At 42.5% G+C, this 15,462-nt stretch overlaps 1 protein-coding gene across 3 annotated transcripts in view; it reads right to left on the reverse strand.

Annotated features, from left to right (window-relative positions):
• Positions 1-15,462, reverse strand: part of TMEM39B (transmembrane protein 39B) — a 509,422-nt gene that overhangs the window by 142,390 nt on the left and 351,570 nt on the right. The gene's annotated exons all lie outside the window — the stretch shown is intronic.

The following is a 15,462-nucleotide window of genomic DNA, read 5'->3' on the forward strand; positions in this document are numbered from 1 at the left end:
GTCTTCATATTCAGAAGCATCAGAGTCATCAGACTCCTGTTCAGATAAAACTACTGGGGACAAGTCTCTTTCTTTTGAAAGGGGTAGCCTGGCTTCCCCTAATAAGCACAATAAGGTCTTCCGCCATTTTAAGCATTTGAGATTGAGACAAGTAAGCAGGTGCCTGAGCTTGGGTCATCGTTTTTTGGGTGTAGTTCGTACCCTGGGCCTTAGAAAATCGGTAGATTTAGAAAGAACTGAAGACACGAAAGTCATCATTGGTTTGTATCGAGAATCTGTAGTGCGAAGAACTTCCTTGGAAGCTGGTGCCTGTTCAGTGGCTCCAGACCCATCCAAGGTAGAGACATCAGCAGGATCCTTAGTCGAAGAGTCTCGCGGCATACCGGACTCAAAGGGTCTCGGTAGTGGCCTGCGAATATACAGAAGCAGGCATCAGAGGCTGTGAAAGCGCCTCATTAAGGACCGGAGAACTGACGACTAGCTTAATGGAAGTGTAGTCGGCAGGTTTGGACCTGTGCGGTCTGTCTCTGTTATCCTTATATCCTTATGTTTTTTTCAGAAGATCGGTAGTCGGATGGCTTACCGAAGCCATATCGGAATTCGAGGACTGAGAGTGAAAATATCTAGCTACAGTAAGGGCCCGACGATGTATAGTTCTGGTGTTGAACAAAGCACAAAAGCGACAGCAAGGGACTTCGTGGTCTGGGCCTAAACAGGTGACACAGTAAGAATGGAAGTCTGGTATTTGCTTTCTACAGGCAAGACAATTGTTAACTTTTTCTGACATCGGTTAGAGCAAGAAAATAGGATCCCCAATGGGGTGCTTTGCTTTAGAAGACTTCAATTTGGAAAAGAAAACTCAGGTAGCGGCCGACTGGCACTCGTGTGAACTGCTTCTGGCTCCTCGGCAAGAAAGACTGATGTAATGGCATAAACTGTCTGATTTTATACCAATGACGTCAGTCCTGGAGCAACAGACGCAGAAATACTAAGCCTCTGGTATTCGGACCGACTTGAGGGCTACCCCTGGCAGGATAACCCAAATATGATGACTGCAACAGTGAAACACAAAGAACATCTGCTCATGCTGTGTATTCACCGCTTAGTAGTAGCTTATTCTCTCTTGGGAAAGAAAGATGCGGTATGAAGCACACAGCAGCATGCTTCAAGGCGTAGAGCTGGAGTCATGTAGCAATGAAATTGTCGCACAGTTCACAGTGCTAGTTCGAATGAAGCACACAGCAGCATGCTTCAAGGCGTAGAGCTTGAGTCATGTAGCAATGAAACTGCTGCACACTTCACAGTGCTAGTTCGAATGAAGCACACAGCAGCATGCTTCAAGGCGTAGAGCTGGAGTCATGTAGCAATGAAACTGCTGCACAGTTCACAGTGCTAGTTTGAATGAAGCACACAGCATCATGCTTCAAGGCGTAGAGCTGGAGTCATGTAGCAATGAAACTACTGCACACTTCACAGTGCTAGTTCGAATGAAGCACACAGCAGCATGCTTCAAGGCGTAGAGCTGGAGTCATGTAGCAATGAAATTGCTGCACACTTCACAGTGCTAGTTCGACAGCAAAACAATAAAATTCCTCATCATGTCCACTTAACTGCACTTTCTGCTCGTCTCAAAAACTCAGACATCACAGAAGGATAAAGCAATGTACCCCCAGATAAAGGAGAAATCAGTGGAGTGGGAAACATCTGACCAGTTGCCATATGAAGACACTTCACAGCCTTCCAGAGGAAACCAGTACAAATGTTCAGTTGGAGTTGCACATAGAAAGGAACTGGAAACTATGGCAACTCTGACACAGTAAATCATGTGAAGTGGCAGGAAAGTGAGCCCCCATATGAAACAGCAACAGACGACACAGGATGAAACTGAAGAGAATGTGGCACAGGAACTTGCACTGGAACTTTCTATAGAATGCTTGCAGGAAATGAAGAACAAAGAATGTGACCTCAGTTTAGAAGAAAGTGACTCAGGTCATATTGTTTCTACCCTCCTACTCGACCTCTCAAAAGCCTTTGACACTATCTCTCACAAACTACTTCTAACTAAACTCTCTCAGCTTAACCTATCTCCTTCCTCACTAAACTGGTTCTCTAGTTACTTATCTAATAGATATCAAGCAGTAAAATGGAAAAAGGCCACCTCCTCATTCCTTAACACCCCAACTGGAGTTCCCCAAGGTTCCATACTGGGTACTCTCCTATTTAATATATTCATAAATGACTTCCGCAATTCTATCCCTTTCTCTAATATCATCCAATATGCAGATGATTCAACTATTATCTGCTCTGCCACATCCATCCCAGTACTCCAAAAGCTCACACAAGATGCATTCTCAATGACCGAACAATGGATGAAAGAAAACCACCTAGCACTCAATGCCTCTAAAACCAAATTAATGGTATTTACTCCCTCTAAACTTATCTCTATCAATACAAACACTTTTTCAATCACTAGCCATAACAACACATCCTTGGAATTGGTGGTAGAGGCTAAGTTACTTGGGGTTCAAATTGATAGTCAGCTTAAATTCAACTCCCACATACAACTAAATATCAAAAAAACTCAAAAACTAGGCATGCTCTACCGACAAAATCGTTACCTTACACCCTCCACTAAAAATCACACTCTCCACCTCATTCCTTATCCCCTCTCTTCTCTATGGAGCCCCACTCCTAACTAACCTACAATCTTCCCTTAAAACACAACTTTCCTCTTGCTACAACAAAATCGCCAAGTTCGCTACCAGCCATAAGGCACCTACCCATCACTGTTCTTCTCTCCACAAACTAAAATGGCTAGAATTATCCAACCAACTCACCTATTCTCAACTTCCTCTTGCACACAAGCTCATTTTCAAACCCTTCCTCTGTCCATCCCTTTCCTCTGCCTTTAAAATGCGCCTTCCCAACAGAGTACTCGGATCTAATAACCAAAACCTAATAGAATTGTACAAACCAACTCGTCCCCCAGGTAAAAATCTCCTATCCTATGGTCTAGCACGTCTCTGGAACTCCCTTACCTCCATCCATTCGTACCACTTTATATTCAAAAAATCTCTTCACCCTCATCTACTATCCCAGTGGGAATGTTCCTGCAACCCTCCCTATCCCAGTGGGAATGTTCCTGCACCCTCCCTATCCCAGTGGGAATGCTCCTGCACCCATCCATCATATCTACTATCCCAGTGGGAATGCTCCTGCACCCATCCATCATAATCTACACTGGCTTTCTCTTTCCCCCTCCCTTTCTGGGAACTTCCCTGTTTCTGCCTCTCCTAATTCACACATTCTCCCTTGTACTTACTAAGCTAATTATAACAAATGTATTATTTTGTTTCCTATTTGCTAGCTTCCCAAGATATAATTGGCTTCTCAGTTTTTCTATTGAAATGTTTCCTTTTCTAGTCTATATCATCTGTAATGTTTGTCACCAGTATGTACTACCTGAAATGTTATGCTCTAAACTGTATAATTTGTAAATATTGTAATCTGATCTAAAACCTATTGTAACCTATCTGTAATGTTCGTCACCAGTATGTACTACCTGAAATGTTATGCTCTAAACTGTATAATCTGTAAATATTGCATCTGATCTAAAACCTATTGTAACCTTGTTTCTGGAGCTTTTCTCCCCAGGACTCCATTGAAAACGGGTTCATTTTGGCCCAATGGACTATTCTGGTAAACCAACTGCAAATAAATAAATAAGTAAATAAATCTAAGAGAAGAGTTGCTTGATTTAATAGAAATGGACAGACATATTAAGATCAATGAAAGAAATAGACTGCAGAAAGTCAACAAAGCTCCAAAAGTTAGAAGCTTGATAAAACTAATGAACACAAGACTGTTCACAGAGATTCATGTGATACAACAGAAGCAAGTAGGATATATTACTGTACAACTAAATTAATAACAGATAAAGTCTTACCACAAAACACAGGGCACTAAGGGAAAGGAAAGGTAGAAATCAAATGCCATCATGGAAATATTAAATATTTAAAGCTATAAAACAAGACAAGAAGTGTTACTGTTAGAAGAGGGAACAGAACAACAAAAATACTCACAAAGATGGGATAAAAGCAACTAATCAGGATCTATCAGGCACTATCACAAACAAACTAAAAATATCAGCAGAGGCAGAAAAACTTAGAAGATATGCAGAAAAATATAAAAGAAAAGTACAAATAAGCAATTTACTGATGATCCAAAAAAAGGTTTATAGAAAATTGGGAAACAAGGCAAAAGGAATTGAAACACCACCAAAAAAGAAGAAATAGATGCATTTTGGAGAAAAATCTATGAAGATTCTGTGGAATATAATGATCCTACATGGATAGAAGTAAAGAAAGAATAAAAACTTCAAGCACACAGGACATGAAATGGGATGAAGCAACAGCCAGAGATTTAAGCAGAGTTAATAAAAGCTCCTAATTGGAAAACCCCAGGCCCAGATGCAGTACCCAACTTCTGTCTAAAAGTATTAACATCTTAATATGAAGACTTAGCTACGAGTAAGAACTATTTATCCGCACACCCAAAAAGTACAGAACCACACCACCACCTTCAACAACACTGAACTCCAAGTAGCTGCTTCCAAAATATCATCCCAGCTGGAATCTCCTTACCATGATGGGAATAACAGAAAGCAATACAAAACCAATCCACTTAGAAATAGTTTGAACAGGTTTGCCTAAACAAAGGCTGAGGAAACATCAAAGTCCTTTAACTTGTTCCTTGAAGAGTGCTAACCTTCCTCCAAAATCTTTAACAGCCTGCATAGACTTAGCCTTGTCTTCCATTTTCTTCAAGACTGACTCCACAGGTGAACCAAACAAACATCAGACTCAAAAGGAGATCAAAATCCTTGTCTTAACATGGTCAGATATAAATTGATCCTTCACCACCTGTTCAGAGACATGCACCAAATCTTGTAATTCTTACATTCAATGCCTTCCTTCAGAGCATCCACCTTAGACTTCATTGAAGAAGAAAAGTTTTGATATTTCAACATATGAACTGGCAATTCAAAAGCCCTCAGACTCTTATAAAGATATATATGAGCCTCAGGCACCCTGTAATACCTATCCGGTTTAACAGGAGCAGGAGGCAGAGAGAATCATTAAGAAATTGAAGCCTCAAACACATCTTAAGCTTCCGAGAATCAGAGAAGTCCTGACCTTCCCACTTAAAATGTTCCCTCATATGATGAAGTGTCTCTTGAAAAAAAAAAAAGGAGGGAGGAAGCAGAAGGAGGAATCATCATCTGCATCAGACTCAGAATAAGGAGAGAACTCCTGCAAGTCTTCAGCTGAAGACTCTGAAACATCCAAGCCTGCTCAAAACTTCCCAACAACTCCACCCACCCTAGGCCTCTCAGGAGGGGGGGGCAGAACCCTAATCAGAGTAATCAAATCTTGCTGCCATTTTAAGCATGTGCTTCTTAGGCACAGACCCTGCTGAACTAGGGTGACAGAAGCTAAAGCTAAAACTGGCCTGCCTGGGGGAGAAGCCTCTTGGAAAGGCAAAGGGAAGGAGGGCTAGGGAACTGACCTGCCTCCTGAGAGACCACCCTGCAAATCAAAGTCTCCCCTGAGACTCAGAGAAGTGAACCACCGTTCCACACGGATGACTCATCTTGCCTGGGTTTAACTGCTTTGTCTTTCCCAAAGACCAGCCTAGCACAAGCGACACCCAACAACGTCGTGCTCAGGCCCCAAACAAGGAATACACAAGAATGATAATATCTGTTTCCCACAAGAAATACAGTTATTCCTTTTTCTGACATCCGGTAAAACACTGAGGCAAGAAAAAAAAAAATATTAAAATTTCTGCTTCTGCATCGGACCATGCGGCAAAAGAAACTGGAATGACGCCGGTCATGCGCTTTTGTACCCTCTAATGTCAGTTTTCGACATCAGCGGACTACCCATATGTAAGGACTGCAGCAATGTGAGATGAAGAACATCAGACACCAGTCTAGTCAACGATAGGAAAAACAATACTCCAACTTAAGAGCGAACCTGCAAGCTATCCTAAAAACTACAGACCAATAACTTGTCTTCAGACGACGTATAAACTATATTCCGGATCTGATGCAGACAATAGCCATTTAGAAGAAAACTCGATCATGGCAATACAGCAAAAGTGTAATAAAAGATTTGATCATCTGTTGTTAAATAAAGCCATAATGGAGACCTGTAAAAAGGAGAAGAATCTAAGTATGGCAATGGATAGACTATATAAAAAAAGCATTTGACATTATCCCATATTCATGGTTAAAATGTAGGACACACTTTACACTAACTGATTATATTACAGCTACCATGGAACAGTGGAAAACCACTGTGCAGTTAAGCCATGATAAAGGACCGATTATTATTCCAGGGATAAACATTCCAAGGGAAATATTTCAGGGAGACACTCTGTCACCGCTGCTCTTTTGACTTGCCCGTAACCCATTAAATTGTCTAACAGATTAGGTCATGGCTACAGTTTGGCTCGCAGAAAACAATGTGTAAAGATTTCTCATTTTTTTGTTTTTGATTTAAAACTGTACAGTTCATCAGATGAGGAACTGTAAGCACAACTGCAAGTGGTCAAAACTTTTTTCTGTGATATAAGAATCATTTGGTCTTGATAAATGTACAAATGCAACCTTTAAACCAGAAAAGCTGTAGCACCAAGAAATCAGTTTGGATTAGGAATGTGATATAAAAGAACTTGAGCAGGAGGGAGTATATAACTATTTGGGAATAGATGAAGGATATAAAGGATCAGCAATAAAACAAAACAGAGGCAAATAAAACTTAGGAATATTTTAGAAGACAAACGAATATTGAAAACAGCATTGACATCTAGGAAGAAAGTCCAAGCTATGAACCAATTTGCTCTTCTGTCCTAACTTACAGTTTTGGAGTGACTGACTAGCCTCAAAAGGTGTTGGACAAGAAAACAAGGATGCTTCAAGCTCAAACGATTTATAAAAATCAGTGCATACCAGGATTATATACTGTCTGTTCTGAAGGAGGTATGGGCCTCCGCGAAATCGATCACACGTACAGATCTGCAATTGTGGGACTGCATACATATTGTATCTGCTGACCTCTCAAGACCCAAACATAGTGAAAGTTTTGAAACATGAGGACGAGAATAAGTCTAAAATGACTTCCCTGCATAGTTCAGCATAAGCATACTGGCATCAATCAGGAATGAAAATCAAACCAGAAGATAAAAGTCTGGCAGCAACTGAATGGCCAAAAAACAAAAGAATATAAGGTGAAGGATCAGGAGAGAAGGCAAGAAATGTGGAAACCGCATAAATATAGTTGCAAGTATAGAAAACTCTTGGAACAACCACATGTTGATCAAGATCAAATGCAGGAATGGTCAAGGAGAGGTGAATTTAAACCAAAAGACAAAAAGTTAATGCCAAAGATAGTGAACTACGTACATGTTGGTTTACAAAGTCCACTGAACTTGTAAGAGAAACAGACAAATGTAGGTTCTGTAAAACAGAACTGGAAACGGTTGCACATCTTGCTGCTGATTGTGATGTACTAATGGCAGAAAGACTGTATACTGAAAGGCATAATAATGTGGCAAGACTACTGCACTGGGAATTGTGCAATCATCATAATATTGAAATAGCTGAAAAATGCTGGAAACGTGCCACAAAGCATGACAGAAAATGATGAAGTTTATATCACATGGGATCATCCATTACCAGCAGTTCAAAAAATAGATGCGAGAAAACCAGATATAGTAGTTCATGAAAAGAAGACAAAATTACCATAGATCACTGAAATTGCTACACTCAGTAATTAGTCTCTTACATACGGAGACTCACAGTCATAAAATACTAAGATTTGCAGGCAGAAACGAGGTCAGTGTGGAAGGAGGATACCCAGACAGTTCCAATAGTAGTAGGAGCAACAAGTCTTATAAGAACTTACAATCGTAGTTAGATACGTTACCAATACATGCAACTCCATATGAACGGCAGGAGTTATTACTGGGCACATTATGGGTGCTGCGAACACATTTGGCTAACATCAAAGATTGAAACAATGCTAATTTCATGAACTTTAATCATACTTTGAATTAGGAATGGGGTCCATTACTGCCATGGAATTAGAAACCAAGATGATATGGAATAACTGGGAAAAAAAAGCGCGCTCTTTCCCCAAAAATAAATATCCAGGAAACAATGCAGACAATTGCAAACTTAGTGGCTTTTCAGCAAGGCATCATGCTGATGGCAGGAGATGGGAATATAATTTTCACGAGATCCAAGAAGTATGAAAATCCCTCTCAAAGGGAGATGCTCAGATGCAAATGTGATTATTTTGGCTGGTGGATGTTATGTGAATAGTTCAGAGTGATGTAGAGTTTACATATTTTTTCAGGAATGTACAAGATCTGGGGTAAAACTGGACAGCTGTTATGTGGCAAGGAACATGTGAGCAAAATAAAAAAAATAAACTCATCCACCCAACCATACTGTCTGACCAAACTTCTCTACTGGTTATGTCGATGGATGCGGGAGAAGGGGAAGAGAACACTGGTAATTCCCTACATATTTTAAAGAGGAAAGCACTTGCTAACTAGGTAGATCAATTACATGGGATATGGGAGGAGACTCATACTAGGGATGAGAGTTTAGCTATGGCTTGGGATGAGTGTAAGGGCAGAAAGTACAACTGTGAAAGAACTTATAACAGTAGATGTACTACTGATCACTGTTGAAGTATTCCTGACATACGGGTTGCCACCATGAGTGCCTGGTTGAGGTTACAAAAGCTTTACCTTCCCCATGGGGGTATGTTCAACTCGTGACCTCAGCTTGTATGTGGCAGGGTATATACGTGGATGTACGCAGAGGTACTTCAGACCATTTCCAAGGCAGCAACCTGAAGACTACTGAGGAGGAGGAGACCAGTTAGCTAGGAGGGCTGTAGCCCGAATAGGTAATTAAACTCCCTCGTTACCATGTAGCAGAGTACAGGTTAAAGCACTGGGGAGAGGAAGAAAGTTGAAGTAAGCCAGAGAAGAGGGGATGGAGGGCGGGAAGGAATACTGCAACACTAATCAGCAAGACAGCTACTGTTACGATAAATTCGTACACAGCTGTACTATGCCCTGACTGAAATCAATGTTGTAGTATTCCTGATATGGCCGATTCCCAGAGCTGAAAGAGATAGACAAGTCATCTACTTAGTAATCAAACAGTCCCGACAGGACAGTCCTAGCAAAGGCAACCCTGGACCTGGAGAATGCATCAATTTTGTAATGTTTGGTAAAGGTGTGTCCAAAGGGCCAAGTAACAGCTTCCAAGATGGACCTAGCATCTATTCCCTTCTGAAAAGCCCCTGAGGAAGCCACTGCAATTTGTGGACTACCTTGAGGAACTTCTAAAATATTAAGCCTCAGTTCTCCCTGTTCATCCAAAGCAGATGTCTGAAAAGCCTCCGAGGACTTGCCAGTAGCAGGATTCCTAGTGGCCTCTGATGAGGTACCCACCTTAGAATCCGAGCCGAAATCTGGATGATCTCGGAGCCTTTATTCGCCTCTAGAGAGGAAGGGGAGGTGCAGCTTACATTTCACGTCAAAGTTTCTTAGCCTTATTCATAGCAGGCTCAGCAGAAGACCCCAACATACTCTCCATAACGTTGCACGCTAACGTTTTCAATCTCTGATTCTCAAGATAAATAAGAGTGGAACGGCAGCTATGTAGGGTCTTAGGAATAAAAGCTTAAAAGATAGGGCAAGACTTATGGTTGGGCCCTAAGCAAAAGGGAGACCGATCGTGACTGCCTTTATGTGGAATTTGCCTTCCACAATGGTATTTGCCCTTTCTGGATGACATGGAAATGTCTTATTTTTTTTGCTACTGCTTTTTTACTGTAAGAAAACCCCAACAGGGCACTTATCTGAATCGCCTGTACCCAGCAAACAACTAGGGCTATAAGACCAACAATCGTAGATGGTGTTCAGACTGGCGACAGAGAAGTTCTGAGGACTGCACGTGTGGACGTCACTTTTATGGCCTATGTGCAACGTTCCAAGTACCCTGCAGTGGTTAGTCTTTTGTATACGGCTTGAATGTCGGGATCACCTTTGGCAGTGAATCTTTCATGTTAAGAATACTGCAACATAAGAATAGAAGGACAATGCAAGATACCCCGCTAATTTTGGGGATTGGAAAATAAAGTGTGAAAGTGAACAGCCTGACTGAGGAACAGTTCTTTCACTACCTTAGGCATTAAGGATGGATTAGCCTTGACAGTCATCCTGTCCCTGTGGAAAACAAGAAAAGGTAGAATGGCCATGAATGTCTGTAATGCAGAAGCTCTCCTAGCAAAGGTGAGAGCCAAGAGTTGAACAGTTTTTCAAGTGCAGAAATTTAAACAGGCAGAACATGCAGGTTCAAAGCAAGGCAATGCAAGCTTTTCCAGCACAAAACTGAAATCCCAAGGGGGAGAGATGGGTTTTCATGATTGGGTAGGATAAAAAACTATTCTAAGGAAAAGCTTGACTTTCACTCTAGCCGTAACTGTGTGTGTGCACGTGGGGGGTGAGAGGCGGGGTAGACACCGATAACTGACAGGTGAGCTTTTACAGAAGAGTAAGCCAGGCCTGAATGAAGTAATACATATCGAAATTGCAGGACAGCTGGGACCTGTGATAAGACTGTACCCTGATTGTGTTTGCAGTACCAATAAGAAAACCTTTTCCATTTAGCTGTGTATGATTTTCCAGTAGTGGATTTCTTGGCTTCCTGCAGTACTTTAACAACCTCCTCAAGGAAAACAACCTCCTCAAGGAAAACATGTCTAAGGATTAAAATTCTATCATCCACCAAGTCAAGCTGAGTGAGGAAAGATTTGGATGGAGAAGCACTCCTTTTTGTTTGAAGGATCCTTCTAGTTGCAGAGGTACTTTCCTGTACTTTCACTTTTCCAGGTGAAATAGCAGCGGAAAATCAATGCTGTCTCGGCCAAAGGAGGAGTCAATAAAAGGAGTCCGGGTGTTTTGTTTTGTGTTTTTTGGAAGTTTTGCATGAAGAGGTAGTGGAAATACAGCATAAAGGAACTTTCCTGTCCACTAAAAGAAGGCATCTCTCCCTCCAGGCTGAGGGACAAGGTTCCCTGAATCAGAACTGTGGGAGCTGATGGTTGGTTGGTGATGCATGGTTGGTGATGCAGAGGTCTATCTGAGGTGTGCCCCACTGAAGAGCGATCGCCTGGAAAACCTGTCTGTTTAGGGTCCATTTGTGGAGGTCTTCCAAGGAGTGACTTAGGGAGGCTGACAGCACATTGTTCTGTGAGGGAATGTATGTGGCTTGAAGGTGATGTCTATCTGGGCATGTCTCCTGTACTAACCTGCACAACTATTAAGACCTGTTGTCTCCCTGTTTATGTAGAACATGACTGTGGTTTGTCAGTGTACACTAGGAGTGGTGTGAGATACCAGAGGTGGGGGAAGGTCTGCACACCTTGTAGAAGTCCCCATATTTCCTTCATTTTGATGCGTTTCTTCACATACTATGGTTGCCACCTGCCCTGGACCTGCTGTGATCCTGTCCATGTCCTCCCACATCTTGTCAAAGGCATCTGTGTGAACGTCTTGAAAAGGAGGAGGGTGTGTGAAGGGAAGTCCTGGGTTGAACTCGACCTGTTCCTTCCCCCAAAGCAACTTCTTTTTGAGACAAGGGGGAAGGGGGATCAGGGTGTCCCAAAGGGTGAAAATGTTGGGACCATACAAATTTCAGGTACTAATTGATTTTCCTCATGTGAAGTCTGGCTAGGGGAAGCGTAGGAAATGTGGCAGCCATGAAACTCAGAATTGTTAACATCGCCCTTGCTGTGCAGTGCGTTACAGAGGAGAGCTGTAGGAAGAAACTGGACACACTATGTGCAGTGCGTTACAGAGGAGAGCTGTAGGAAGAAACTGGACACACTATGTGCAGTGCGTTACAGAGGAGAGCTGTAGGAAGAAACTGGACACACTATGTGCAGTGCGTTACAGAGGAGAGCTGTAGGAAGAAACTGGACACACTATGTGCAGTGCGTTACAGAGGAGAGCTGTAGGAAGAAACTGGACACACTATGTGCAGTGCGTTACAGAGGAGAGCTGTAGGAAGAAACTGGACACACTACAGACTTTCCCCTGAGGGAGGAAGGTAGGCATTTTTTGTGTCTAGTCTGCAACCCATGAAAAACAGGTCCTGGTAGGAACCATGTGGGATTTTTTTATAGCTGCTTGTGAAATCCAGATTTGACAGGAGTTGTTGACTAAAATTTAGATGCTAAAGGAGGAGTCCTGGAGAGAAAGCTTGGAGCAACAGATTATCTAGATAGGGAAAAATATAAATTCCCTGTGTGTAGCAGAATGCCACCACTGCAGCTAGATACTTAGGTCTTTGCACAGCACCAAGGGTGTTTACATCGGCCGAACAGTAAATTAAAAATGTGAGGAGACAGAGAAAACCATGAGGAATTTTATGCAAGAAGGGCAAACAGGCATTCTTCAGATCTAGGGACACTAGAAACGGCAAGAGTGGGAAGACAGCATTTTGAAAGCTGGTAGTTTCAAGAAAGTGTTTAGAAACGAAAGATCAAGGATGGGTCTACACTGCCCTCCTTTGTTTGGCATCAGAAAGATTTTGGAGTAGAATCCTTTTCCTACAACGTCTTTTGGGACTTGCTTGATGCAAGTCTGGGGATGCAGATTCTGCAGTCTTGGACTGGGTCAGGAGTTTAATATGCTGATTTTCCAGAAAGGTGTCGAGACAAAAAAGCCTTCGACATAAGAGTTTGGGGAACAAGCGACTGACAAATGGAACAAGATTTGTCATAGTGTTCTGGGCCTAAACGGAAAAGACACTTAGTATGCAAGCCCTTGTATGGAATGTGCCTACTGCACTCCCACTTATGCCTGCTAGCTGACATCAAACAAATTAGAACAAAAACAGCATAAGCAAAAAGCCAACAGTAGGGTTCCTCAATGTGGCACTTAACTGAGAAAAATGACAGAGTGTAGCAATGTTACCAATGAACAAACGGCGATCAGGCCGACAGATGCACGACCCGCGTTAGTCTGATGTACACACATGTGCGTACGTCTGTCTGTATACTCCTATGCTTACAAGCTGTGGTAAAGCTCTGGTACCCTAGCTGGTCATCAGCAATGAAAACACATGTCAGGAATACTGCAAAAGCAATTTCAGTCAGGGCATTTAAAAATCTAGTTATAAGGAGAAGGGCAACGAAATGTTGGTAGAGAAGCCAGAACAGATAACTAGAAGCTAAATTAAAAAAAAAATTAAAAAAAATGAAAACTGCAAGAGCAGAAAATAATGGATGGGGTGGGTCAACTTAAAATGGAGAGAGAGTCCATGGTGGATTACTTAGAAATTTAAAAAGAGTTCATAGTTAAGGTACTAAACACAAACCTTCTGTGTCCACCTATAAAACAACTAAATATTTGGCAGAGACCCATTCTTGTGCCATAAAAGCATAAAGCGCTAACTACATCCCAGGAGACCAGTGCTTGATTAGTAGCACCGAAGTCTGACAGAAGAGTAGAGAAGGATGGACGTTACTTTCCCTGGAGGAAGGGTGGAGGTCTCTTGTGATGATCCCTGGTGGAGGCTGTTGAAATTGCATGAAGAAGCATGTGCCAAATGGAGGTAATTGGGTGGGATAAGGCTTAGCTGTTGTGGAGGTGGGGTGACATACATACCTGCACCTTGGCTTTACCAGAAGGGACCAAAGGGATGAGGACATAAGATGGGTAGGGCATAAAATGAGTTCCCACGGCATATTCGAATGGCCAGAACCCCAGGACTATTGTGTTCAATGTTGGTCCCAGCTGTATGGAGTCTGGGGGATTAAGGAGGTGGCTGGCTGACCTAAGCGGTGGATGTGGGACACTAGGTAGGGAGCTATAGGATGATGCAGGGAAAATATCCTCTGCCCCCAATATAAACAGACTCTATAAGGGAAAGGAAGTCTAAATATTGTAAGAGCTTATACATCAAAAGATGCAAAATTAGAAACAAATCGGACATATACAAAACACTATTATGCAAGCTTAAATCTACCCAGGACAAGGGCCAAGGATAAAAAAGGCTTGATGGCAGAGATAAAGGAAATAAATATTTGGAAGGCTACAAGAAATTAACATATTTCGAAAACTTCCATGAGAGTACAGTTATGTAAGATCTTACCACAACGACAGATGTCCTCTTCAATGTTGCAGTGTTCTTCAAAATAGGGATCCCCTGCCAAGGGCAGGCCTGACATCCAGCCAGTATACCAAAGCCTTTAGATTGCTTTAACGGTACATCTTACATCACACGTATGCTCCCCTACGTGTAGCATAGGGTATTAAAGGTGATATCTGGATGTGCCATCCTCAGAACTGACAGCTCCTGTAGGAACGCCAGTCCAAGGAAAAAAAAAGATGCCCAGTACATATAGTACAGAAAAGAACCAGAGGGAGGGAGTGAGTACTGCAACAGTGATGAGAAGAATATCTACAGTTATGGTTCTTGGATTAGTACTATGCTAACTGCCCTTGTGGGCCATTTTAAGCCTAGCTAATTACCCATGTGAGAAACAAACCCTGTACCTTGTGTTTGTAAGGTGAACACCTTAACCATTACGCCATCCTCCCTAAGATCTTACACAACTGTACTATGTCCTTCCATTTCACTGTTGCAGTATTCTTTACAACGGGAAGAGTGCAAAAGCTCAGGAAGAAGAGCAGGAGGAAGAGGACGGACCAGCAGAGGTCTCCAGGAACCCATGGAAAATAGCCCTAGCAAAGCCAGCTGTAGCTCTGGAAATCGCATCCAAGTTATAGTGCTTGGTAAATGCATGAAACAGTATTCTAGAGAGGCCATCTGTGCTGAGTAGGTAATAGACTCATCAGATGATGGAGAATTTCTTCTTCTTCACGGGAAATGGGAGGGAGTATAGAAGTAGCTGAGGCAGGCTTTGGGCTTAGCACTGGGATAGTGCAGGGGGAGGAGGCTGAGGGCCTAAGAGCCATGAAGGCTTGCATCAAGGACCGAGTAAAAGATCGCCAGTCAGGCAGTCCCTCAGCAGGGAGAGAAATGTTTACTTTTTTGTTTTCTTTTTAGAGGAGTAGTTTTGGGAGAGGGAGAAGGCCTAATTTCAGGGGCCTGAGCTAAAGCAGAGGCTTCTGATTCTGGTATCCAAGATAGGCGTCCGGTGGATCCCGGTTCCCCCTCGACTTCGGTGGCAGCAGACGTCTCAGTCATCTCCATGGATGTGCTGGCCAGCACTTCAGAAACGGCTTCCTTGAGGGGAACTGACGAAGTAGACTGCTCTAACAAATGTTCCCAATCCCTATATCAGTGGCTGGCAGGGCGTCCGACAACAGAGAGGCAGAGGAAGCAGGCCGTGAAGCCTTGGC

This window comes from Protopterus annectens, chromosome 1.part1 (genome assembly GCF_019279795.1).
Source record: "Protopterus annectens isolate FY-2018-M chromosome 1.part1, PAN1.0, whole genome shotgun sequence".
In the NCBI taxonomy this organism is placed as follows: domain Eukaryota; kingdom Metazoa; phylum Chordata; order Ceratodontiformes; family Protopteridae; genus Protopterus; species Protopterus annectens.